Source organism: Nicotiana sylvestris, chromosome 3 (assembly GCF_000393655.2).
Source record: "Nicotiana sylvestris chromosome 3, ASM39365v2, whole genome shotgun sequence".
In the NCBI taxonomy this organism is placed as follows: domain Eukaryota; kingdom Viridiplantae; phylum Streptophyta; class Magnoliopsida; order Solanales; family Solanaceae; genus Nicotiana; species Nicotiana sylvestris.
Genome location: NC_091059.1, coordinates 34,047,414 through 34,059,288, shown reverse-complemented (window position 1 = coordinate 34,059,288; position 11,875 = coordinate 34,047,414).

Genomic DNA, 11,875 nt, shown 5'->3' with positions numbered 1-11,875 from the left:
AATCTTTGTTTCACATATGTCATTTCAAAGGCACTTGGGGCCACAGCTATCACGTTATATATTTGGCACTAGGCCATATTTCACATCATTTCCAATTTCAATGTTAGATTTGTAATTTAGGACAGTAGGTGCACACAAGAGCAATTTAAATTGTGCGCATAGATAAGACTTCACATAGATGGCACATTATATGCAGCTTCAATCTCAATTTAAGGTCTAAGTATTTCAATACATAATTCATATCTTTTGCCCCTTTCAAGATAGCACGTTGATCATGTTGAGACACATCTTTCACGCATATAAGGTTACAACACCAATTCATGTAAAATAATAATTGATGCAACAATTCAGCTTTAATCTTACCATATTCACACAAACATCGATGAAGCTCGATTTCTAAAAGACGGGGTTTTAGCCATACATACCTTGTTTAAGCTTTTTTTAAGTTACTAAGACATTCCGGAAATTCTAACAATCCCAATCTACTTGAGACATAACAAAATTGAACACAAATTAGGAAGGTATTCATTGTTTCAGCTCATTTGAGCATTTTATCAAACACTAGTTGAGCATCTTGATTTCAAATCTCTTTTACAAGATTTCCTTCATTCGCCCAACCCAATCTTTACTTATTTATGTTCAACAATCTTCCGACAAACCTAATTTATACATGCATGTATACATAATACTATTACACCCAAGAATCATACCTCAATAACCCATCTCACAATCTCTACAATACCAATACAACCTAATTCATACTCATATTTCCATAATAGCTCCATATATGTAAGTCTAAGGGTAAATGATTACCTCTTGTAGACCAAATCTTGAAAGACAACTTTTGGGATGTTCTTGAGATTTTGAAGAAATCCTATGAAATCCAATCAAAACCATGTTTTAACTAGTGATTGAGAAGTGAAATCACCATACAAACACACTTAAAAACTCACCTTAGGTGTGCAATTGGATGCCTTGGCCGGATTGGGGATGAAGAGGATGCCCTAGTCTTGAAAAATGACTTAAATCTTCTCATTTCCCATCCTTAAGTGTATTTAGAGGTTTGCTACTAGTGCGCCCGCACTAAGACCACACTAAGGCCGCGCTCACCAGGCAGAATACTTCTCAATATGCGCGGCCGCGCTTCTGCCGCGCACCTGGGCGCGCATATGACACATGCCCAGTAGAATGGTCGTAACTTTTTGTATACACCTCCAAATGGCGAATGGTTTGATGTGTTGGAAACTAGACTCAATGATATTTAATTTGATATGTTGTGAATCACATAACACCTCATATATCTGGAGATAAGATTGTCCAAAATGAGGTCTTATGCGTACTCATTCACAACTTTAGTCCATTATGAAATTTTCCAACTTGGCTTAGACTTAGGCCTCTCCTTAGACTCAAAATCATTTATAATATGCCTCATACACTTATTATCATATACAATTGATATCCATCATATTAATAGCACATAAAATATTATAATTAGCCTACATGGCACCTCAAAATCCTAAATTACTTAGCAAAAATTTCCGAGGCCTTACATTCTCCCCCCCTTAGGATCATTCGTCCTCGAATGAGGAGTAGAGTTTATCCCCAAATACATATCATAACCTAACCATTTTTCACACATCTTTAACTCCCAAATTTTGACTAACTCCCAAATTTTTCAGAAATTTCGGCAGAGTTTTCCTTGTAACTGGGCCTATCCACCTGTCGGAGAATTCTAGAAACACACCGCAATAACATATATGTGATCAAATGATGCAATAGAACATAAAACAACACCAACCATAGCCCCATAATTAACATATAATTAGAAAGGAATTCCTTTACATTAGCTAAGCAATCGATACAAAATTTATGTGAAACAACTTCATAGAGCTTATTCAAACAAACGGGGGTACTTCTTTTTCATTCTTCCTCAGCTTCCCAAGTGGCTTCCTCAACTTGCTGGTTTCGCCATAACACTTTCACAGAGGCCATATCTTTATTTTTTCAACTTTCGAACTTGCCTATCAAGGATGGCAAATGGAATTTCTTCGTACGATAATTTTTCATTAACCTCAATAGTCTCAATCGGTACAATAGCGGACGAATCTCCAACTACCTTCTACAACATGGACACATGGAACACCGGGGGTACTAATGACATCTCAGGTAGTAGTCAAGCTTGTACGCCACCTGACCAATCCTTTGAATGATTCGGTACGGCCCGACATATCTCGGACTTAACTTTCCTTTCTTTCCAAAATGCATGATACCCTTCATGGGGGAAACCTTCAAGAATACCCAATCGTCTTCCTTGAATTCCAAATCTCTTCGATGAACATTTGAATAGGACTTTTGACGGTTCTAAGAAGTTTTCAACTGCTCCTTAATAATATTAACCTTCTCCATAGCCCGATGCACAAGGTCTAGCCCTATCAATTCAGCTTTTCCAACCTCGAACCACCCAATGGGAGATCTACATCTCCTACTATAGAATGTTTCAAATGGTGCCATATGAATACTAGCATTAAAGCTGTTGTTATAAGCAAACTCTATGAGTGACAAATGATTATCCCAGCTACATTTGAAATCAAGAATACAAGCACGCAACATGTCCTCAAGCGTCTGAATAGTCCGCTCCGCTTGCCCGTTGGTTTGAGGATGAAAAGTTGTGCTAAGATTTACCTGTGTACCCAAACCTTGCTTGAAATTTCTTCCAAAAGTTGACTGTGAACTGAGCCCCTTGATCTGAAATGATTGAGACGAGAGTGCCATGTAATCTGACTATTTCTTTGATATACAACTGAGCATATTGTTCTGCTGTGTCGATAGATTTAACTAGCAAGAAGTCCGCTGATTTTGTGAGTCGACCCATAATTACCCAAATTGAGTCGAACTTGCGTAGAGTGCGTGTTAACCCTACCACAAAATCTATGTTGATCATTTCCCATTTCCACATTGGAATTTCTATGCTTTGAGCCAATCCATCGGGCCTTTGATGTTCGGCCTCACTTGCTAATAGTTCGAACATTTTGCCACAAAGTCTGCCACACCCTTTCTCATGTTGTTCCACCAATAAACTTCCTTGAGATTGTGATACATTTTTGTAGATCCTAGGTGCACGGAATACCTGGAAGTGTGAGATTTTGCCATGATCCTTTCCCGAAGACCGTCAATATTTGAAACACATAGGTGGCCTTGGTACCGTAGGGTACCATCATGCATGCCAAGGAAAAAAACCGTGGTCTTGTGTTTGTGAATCCCCTCTTTTAGTTGTGCAAATAATGTATCATAGAATTGCTTCTCTTTTACTTTCGCAAACAAGTGATGATTCAGCCCTATTATGCACAATCACTCCTCCTTCATTACAGTCCACAAGGCGAACTCCCAAACTAGCCAACTAGTGAACCTCCCTGGCCAACGGCCTCTGATATGCCTCCAAATGAGCCAGACTTCCCATATATTTTCGACTAAGAGCATCCACCCCAACATTAGCCTTTCCCGGGTGATAGAGAATATCGATATCATAGTCCTTGAGTAACTCAAGCCATCTTCTCTGTCTCGGATTCAACTTCTTTTGTTTGAAAATATATTGAAGGCTCTTGTGGTCCATAAATACATCCACGTGGACCCCTTACAAATAATGTCGCCAAATCTTTAGTGCAAACACCACTGCCGCAAGCTCTAAGTCGTGGGTTGGATAGCTCTTTTTATGATTCTTAGGTTGCCTAGAGGCATAAGCGATCACCTGGCTATGTTGCATCAATAGCGAACCATCTATATCACATTTCTCTTACATATGACCTCCTAGAAATTGAGTTCTTCAATAATTTCCTTGATATGGTTACAATCTTCTGTGAAAACTTGCAACTTGCTCTTCCAAACTCTCAACAAAAGACATTACTGGATGAGTTTTCTTATAGGACCTTTTTATTTCAAGGGAATAACATCTTCTAGCCTGTGCACATACCTTAATATCCTCAACCTGCATAACATTGAATGTGTTGCAAGGTAATATTGTGCTCCGACTTTTCTTAGCCAACCTCTTCTCCCCATATGTGCCTTATAGAATTTAAGAAACCACACTACTTCCCCTGTGAATATTCTCACAATCCCTCTTTACGGTTAAACACCACCCAAAACACATATCAACACCCTTTATATGTATACAATTTAGGAAGAGTCACTAGCCCGAGAAGGGCATTCTCTGAAACTTGAGATCCTCCTCAATTCTTCAACAACGACTTTTGATTTTACTCTTGAGTGTAAGACTTAGTCCACCTGATTCTACCCTCGATGAGTAACTCACCTCATTCCCCGTATTGTAGCTACCAATAGAGTTCCCTGATATTGTGGTTTAAGAGTTACCACATTAAACATGTCTGGTCTTTAACAATGGTTCATCCTCTTTCAATCTATTTTGAACCTTACATTTGCCCCTTGGGTAGATTGTGTTGTCTTTTCCCTTTTTTTATCGCCCTTTGGCCGGGACAATATGATAGTACTATCTTTTCTTTCTAACTGGAACATTCATTCCCATTCTATTTTGCTCATAGTGCATAATTGATAGCCTTATTGTGCCACACACTTGTCTACCTCCCGTGAACTTGTAATAACATTGTGCCTAGTTTAGTGAGTTTATCATACCACAACTTCACCACCAGTAGTCTCACTTTCCATTGTATGTAGACATGAACTGTCTCTAGATCCTTTAGTTGATATTCGGTGTCACCCAAGTTGGTTGCATTACGGTTAGTCCTTTATAACTTTTATTAACATTTATGCTCTAAGGGAGTCCACCATTCTGATACAAGATATTTTATGATAACCATAACCATCTCAATTTATAGGTTTTCTCCCCATTTCTTCTCACCTCATTCTTCCTAGCTAGTGAATAGCCATGCACTCTTCAATATGTTACGTGGTCTTTTCCCTTAGTTATTTCATAATGCTCACCGCTTAACTCTTGTGAGGATATCCGTGGGAAAGTGTGTTCATCCGCATATCACTTAACTTTTATTTGCTTGTAAGATTTCCATCAAGCCCAAATACCCTGTTGGGTTATTATAGCATCACATTTATTTCTCCCACTCGTTCCACCTTTCTTAACGTCTTGGAACTTTAGTTGAATCGCAATTCTATGATTAACCCATTCTAAAAACTCGCAAAACTTTCACATTTGATCTATAGTACTTCCTTGGGTTGCATTGTCCTTAGCCCTCTAACAAGTATAGAACCCCTTTACAAACCTACTCTTAGTTTCTAGGATCGTTGACCCTATCATTCACATTTCCCTGTATGAAGAATTTACATTCCTTAACCTTCCACCCTTTTTTTGGAGGGGGGGGGGTACTAGTGATCTATCATTAGCATATCCTTTCAGATAATCACATTATCCATTATCACTTTTCTAGACTACGCATGTCTTCAACAAAATATTCAAACATCATAGCTACATGGTCTTACTCTTGTTTTGTTGTATTTAAGTGGCCTTACTATGGCCCTTCCTCCCCCACTTAGGGCGAATATCCCGGATTTTGACACAAGTCTTGAATTTAGCAACTTCATGGACATATGTGTCATTTCACTATCCCTCACATATATGTTCGACTATTAGGGAGATTGAAGTCACAATGGTATTAACCTCATAAGTTCTCTTCTCTTATTCAGCCACACGGGCTTGGGATTCCAATTCCTCATATCAATATCATTTAGGAGTGTAACACAACTTCATACACTTATGGGATTCTTATAACATTCATAGTACGAGGGTCTTCTCATTATGGGTTCAATTGAATCTCATTTTATGACTTCTTGTCTCCCGTGAGAGACCTACATGGTTGCCATTACTCTCCCGGTCATGCCTTACATATATCACATGCTTATACAACAAATTTTCTTTTCACCTTAGGATCATTTACATACTTCTCACACTACCCACAAGTGCTATTCAAGCTTACATATCACTTATCAATTCATGTTTCTTTGGAGGTGGGTGATCAATTTTAACACTTTTCTCATATCAAGTATGTTTCTGGTACTGTGTACGTATCTCATATATTCGTACAATTTGTTCAACATGATACATGTGCCATCTCCTTAATATTCAGGTCGTTGCCCATTGGTCATTCTATATGACAACATTACTTGAAATAGACGAAAGAACGTTTAAACTTATCTTGAATCTCAATGCACGAGTTAGAAGACAATCTTATTGTCAAGCTTTATTGCACGATCTGGAGTGTTGAAGAATGGTAACATTCCTAAATGTCCATGTAGCCTCCAACTTATAGATGTGGTCGACAACACACCGATAAGAAAGACTCTACTAGATACAGCTCCGAGACATCCTAGGACACTTTAAAATCTTAGGCTCTGATACCAAGTTTGTCATGCCCCAAAATCCGAGGAGCGCGACCGGCGCTCAACCGAGTAACCCCGACTGAGCAAGCCTGTTAGGTTTCATACTACCCAATTTCGTCTTTGAATAAAGAGGAAATGTACACCATTAATCAAATTCTATAAACATGTCATTAACAATTCCATATCATTTCTGTTAACCACTTCGTTCACAATTTCGAAGATATTACAAGTTTCATACATCATTGCCAAACATCAATATTTTCACTTTAATTCCAATACCCGACACAACCCACAACCTATCTACGGAGCCTCTAAATACAACTGAAGAGTAATATGGAAATGCTGGCAACGAGGCTCCGGTTATACCTCAATTACAATACAAGATAAATAGATGAAATAGGACCCCGAAACGAAGTAGGGCTCACCAAGTCAGCTGAAAGGATGATGCGGCACTAGCTGCAACCAACACTGCCTGCTATATAAACACCTACATCCATTTAAAGACATAGCGCCACCAGCAAAAGGGACATTAGTGCCATCGAATAGCACTAGTATGTATAACTAAACACCATCTAATTAGAAAGAACTTACATACAAAAATAAGGAAATCACAAGTATGACTCAAAAGCTTTAAACGATCACAACATTATCAAGGTAAAAGAATCATATAATTTTCACATCATGTTTCTATAGCCTTTAGTTTGGGGCATTTCATATTGTTCAACATTGTTCACATTACCACCGCTATCTTGAGCGGAGTCCGATCTCGACCCGATCAGCTAGGTTGCCTCATTTGAGACATTCACTTCAATCACAAACACATTTTCCCTTTTAATCCGGGATTCAATATCAACATAATACCACTATCTGTGCGACATGGCGTCCGATCTCGGCATGATCGGCTAGGCCACCTTATGAAGGCGTTTCCCTTTTCCATGAATCATCTCAATTCAATCTTTGTTTCATATATGTCATTTCAAAGGCACTTGATGCCACAGCTATCACGTCATATATTTGGCACTAGGCCACATTTCACATCATTTCCAATTTCAATGTTAGATTTGTAATTTAGGACAGTAGGTACACACAAGAGCAATTTAAATTGTGAGCATAGATAAGACTTCACATAGATGGCACATTATATGCAGCTTCAATCTCAATTTAAGGTCTAAGCATTTCAATACATAATTCATATCTGTTGCCCCTTTCAAGTTATCAAGATAGCACGTTGATCATGTTGAGACACATCTTTCACGCATATAAGGTTACAATAGCAATTTATGTAAAATAACAATCGATGCAACAATTCAACTTTAATCTTACCATACTCACACAAATCGATGAAGCTCGATTTCTAAAAGAAGGAGTTTTAGCCATATATACCTTGTTTAAGCTTTTCTTAAGATACTACGACGTTCCGGAAATTCTAGCAATCCCAATCTACTTCAGACATAACAAAATTGAACACAAATTAGGAAGATATTCATGGTTTAAGCTCATTTAAGCATTTTATCAAACAATAGTTGAGCATCTTGATTTCAAATCTCTTTTACAAGATTTCCTTCATTCCCCCAACCCAATCTTTACTTATTTATGTTCAACAATCTTCCCACAAACCTAATTTGTACATGCATGTATACAGAATACTATTACACCCAAGAATCATACCTCAATAACCCATATCACAATCTCTACAACACCAACACAACCTAGATTAGGAACATATGGCTTCTAATTACCATTTCATGAGTTACAATACTTAATTCATACTCATATTTCCATAATAACTCCATATATGTAAGTCTAAGGGTAAAAGATTACCTCTTGTAGACCAAATCTTGAAAGACAACTTTTGGGATGTTCTTGAGATTTTGAAGAAATCCTATGAAGACCAATCAAAACCATGTTTTAACTAGTGATTGAGAAGTGAAATCACCATGAAAACACACTTAAAAACTCACCTTAGGTATGTAATTGGATGCCTTAGCCGGATTGGGGATGGAGAGGATGCCCTAGTTTTGAAAAAAAAACTTAAATCCTCTCATTTCCCGTCCTTAGGTATATTTAGAGGTCTGCTACTAGCGCACACACGCTAAGACCGCGCTAAGGCCGCGCTCACGAGGCAGAATACTTTCAATATGCGCGGTCGCGCTTCCGCCGCGCACCTGGGCGCGCATATGACACATGCCCAGTAAAATAGTCATAACTTTCTGTATAAACCTCCAAATGATGAACGGTTTGATGCGTCGGAAACTAGACTCAAAATTCTTTAATTTGATAGGTTGTACATCACACAACACCTTATATAACTGGAGATATGATTGTCCAAAGTGAGGTCTTGTGCGTACTCATTCACAACTTTAGTCCATTATGAAATTTTCCAACTTGGCTTAGACTTAAGCCTCTCCTTACACTCCAAATCACTTATAATATGCCTCATACACTTATTATCGTATCCAATTGATATCCATCATGTTAATAGCACATAAAATATTATAATTAGCCTACATGGCACCTCGAAATCCTAAATTAGTTAGCAAAAATTTTTTGGGGCCTTACATGCTCCTCCTCCAAGCAATACAAAAGGCAAAGGAAAAGCAAAAACGGAAGATTTAAGTGGTATTCGAAAGGAGAATATTGAGAATGCAGAAGCTTCGGATGGTCGTGGTACCCCAACACCAAATGACCTAGTCTTGAGGTTGGAACAAAAGATATTAGAGTTACACGGAGAGCTTGAGCAGGTCCGCAACTTGGCAAACTTATCACTCACCCTAAATATCCTCGACATCAACCAGCAAAACATAAAGAACCCAACACCTCCCCAAAACATACCAAACCAACATCTGCAAAACCCTCCTTCACCGCATCAATACGCAATCCCACCCCAAAATCTCAATCCCCTACTACTACCAACTCCGCCACAACACCATCATCAACCAATTCATTACCCACCAACTGCCACTTATGATACTCCCCAGAATACACCACAACCCATTCCTGACCCTCAAAACTCTACTAATGACCACCATTACACCCAGGCACCGGGCACTCACCAAAACAACCCCATATACATGGAAACCATGCCTCACTCTATCCAACCAATCTCTTATACCCCAGAATCATCCGAGAAGGACGTGCTCATTCAAAACATGGCTAAAGAACTCAAGAAGTTGATGAATCGAGTTTAAGGTGTCGAAGGCGACAAGGGAATAAAAGGTTTGAAATATGAATACCTATGCATAAAACTAGATGTAGAACTGCCAGAAAGATACAAACCTCCCAAGTTAGAGATGTTTGATGGCACAGGTGATCCCAGGGTCCATATGAGGACCTATTGCGACAAGCTTGTCGCGGTCGGGAAAGACGAAAATATCCGAATGAAACTTTTTATGTGGAGTCTTACTAGAGATGCTCTGTCCTGGTACATCAGCCAATACCCCAAGAAATGATCCAATTGGGTGAGTATGGCATCGGATTTCATGGACCGGTTCAAGTTCAATACGGAGAATGCACCAGATGTCTTCTACATCCAGAATCTTAAGAAAACACCTACCGAGACTTTCTGCGAGTATGCTACTCATTGGAGGTCGGAAGCAGCCAAGGTCAGGCCATCTTTGGACGAGGAACAGATGAACAAATTCTTCGTCAGAGCACAGGATCCACAGTATTATGAAAGATTGATGGTTATTGAAAACCATAAGTTCTCCAATATCATCAAGCTTGGGGAAATAATTGAGGAAGGCATCAAAAGCGGGATGGTAACGAATTTTGAGGCATTACAGGCCACAAACAAGGCGTTACAATCAGGCGGCATATCAAAGAAGAGAGGTGTTGAGGCCGTATTGGTGGCCCATGGCCCAAAATATCCACTTACTTATCAAACACCTCCACTCATATATCAAACACTTCCACCCACATATCAAACACCTTCTCCCACATACCAAGCATCACCGCCTACATATCAGCCTTCATCTCCCAAATATTCTCAACCAGCCACTGTCTATCACACCTATAACTCCCAATCATCCCATTTCCAATCACCTCCAACTCGCCAAAACTTTCTAAGACCATGACCAAACTTCGACTGCAAGCCACCTAGACAATACACTGCCATTGCTGAACCCATCGACCAACTGTATGAAAGGTTGAAAGCTGCTGATTATGTCACCCCCATTTCTGCTGTGGCATTAGAGAATCCATCCCAATGGGTCAATCCAAAAAACAATTGTGCGTACTATTCACGTATGAAGGGGCACAAAAATGATGAGTGCCAAACATTTAAAGATAAGATCTAGACACTAATTGACAACAAGGTCATACAGGCAAAGGAAGCTGCACCCAATGTCCGCAACAACCCCCTCCCTAATTATAGAGGTAGTGGGGTAGATATGATAGAGATGAATGAAGAATGGGACCCTGAGGGGTCGATTGGGCTTATTCGAGAAGGAGATGACTTTAAAGTTGCAGTCACACTTACTCCTATTGTGGTACAGACTCAGTCACCAATCGAGGTCGAGGTAGCCGCACCAGTCCCATTTGAGGTTGAGGTAGCTCCACCTGCGGCCACCCCCGCTCCATTTGAAGTAGAAGTGGCCACACCTTTCATAGTGACAGTATCAACCATACCTTCTTTCGACTCAAAAGAAATACCCTGGGATTACGTTGTCGAATCTCGGCGAAAGGGAAGGGCAAAAATGGAGAAATTTGATGATACGCAAGGAATGACTAGGATTGGAAGAGTCTATACATATGACATTTGGGAGGACCAAGTAAGGATCCCACTACCAGGCATCCTGTCATTGAAACAGGGCCAGATGACCTGTGGAGGAAAGTACAAGCAAAGGAGTATTCCGTCATTGACCATCTAAACAAAACCCCAGCTCAGATATCCATCCTGTCACTGTTGCAAAATTTAGAGGCGCATAAGAATGCTTTAATGAAAGTGCTGAGTGAAGCTTATGTACCCAATAACATCACCGGTGGAGAGATGGCCAATATGGTAGGGCAAGTACTGGAAAGTCATAACATCGTCTTCCACGAAGAAGAGCTACCACCTGAAGGGTTAGATCACAACCAAGCATTGCATATTACAATGCAATTTGAAGAAAAATTCATTGACAGGGTTTTGGTTGACGGAGGTTCAAGCCTCAATATTTGTCTGTTAGACACTCTGAAAGGTTGGACAAAGGTTTTTATGAAATACGGGCAGGAAGCATGAACGTAAAATCTTTTGATGGGTCTCAAAGAGCCACGGTTGGGGAAATTAACATGTGCTTGCAGATGGGGCCAACTTGATTCGACGTCGAGTTTCAGGTGCTCGACATACCGGCCTCATACAATCTTTTGTTAGGCCGACCATGGATCCATGCCACTGGGGCTGTGGCATCTACACTACATCAAGCCGTGAAATTTAAATGGAATTATCAGGAGGGGATCATTCACGGAGATGGGAGTAACCCCATTTACACCAGTCAAACCATCCCAGTCATTGGACATAGAAGAAAGCTAGGAGGGG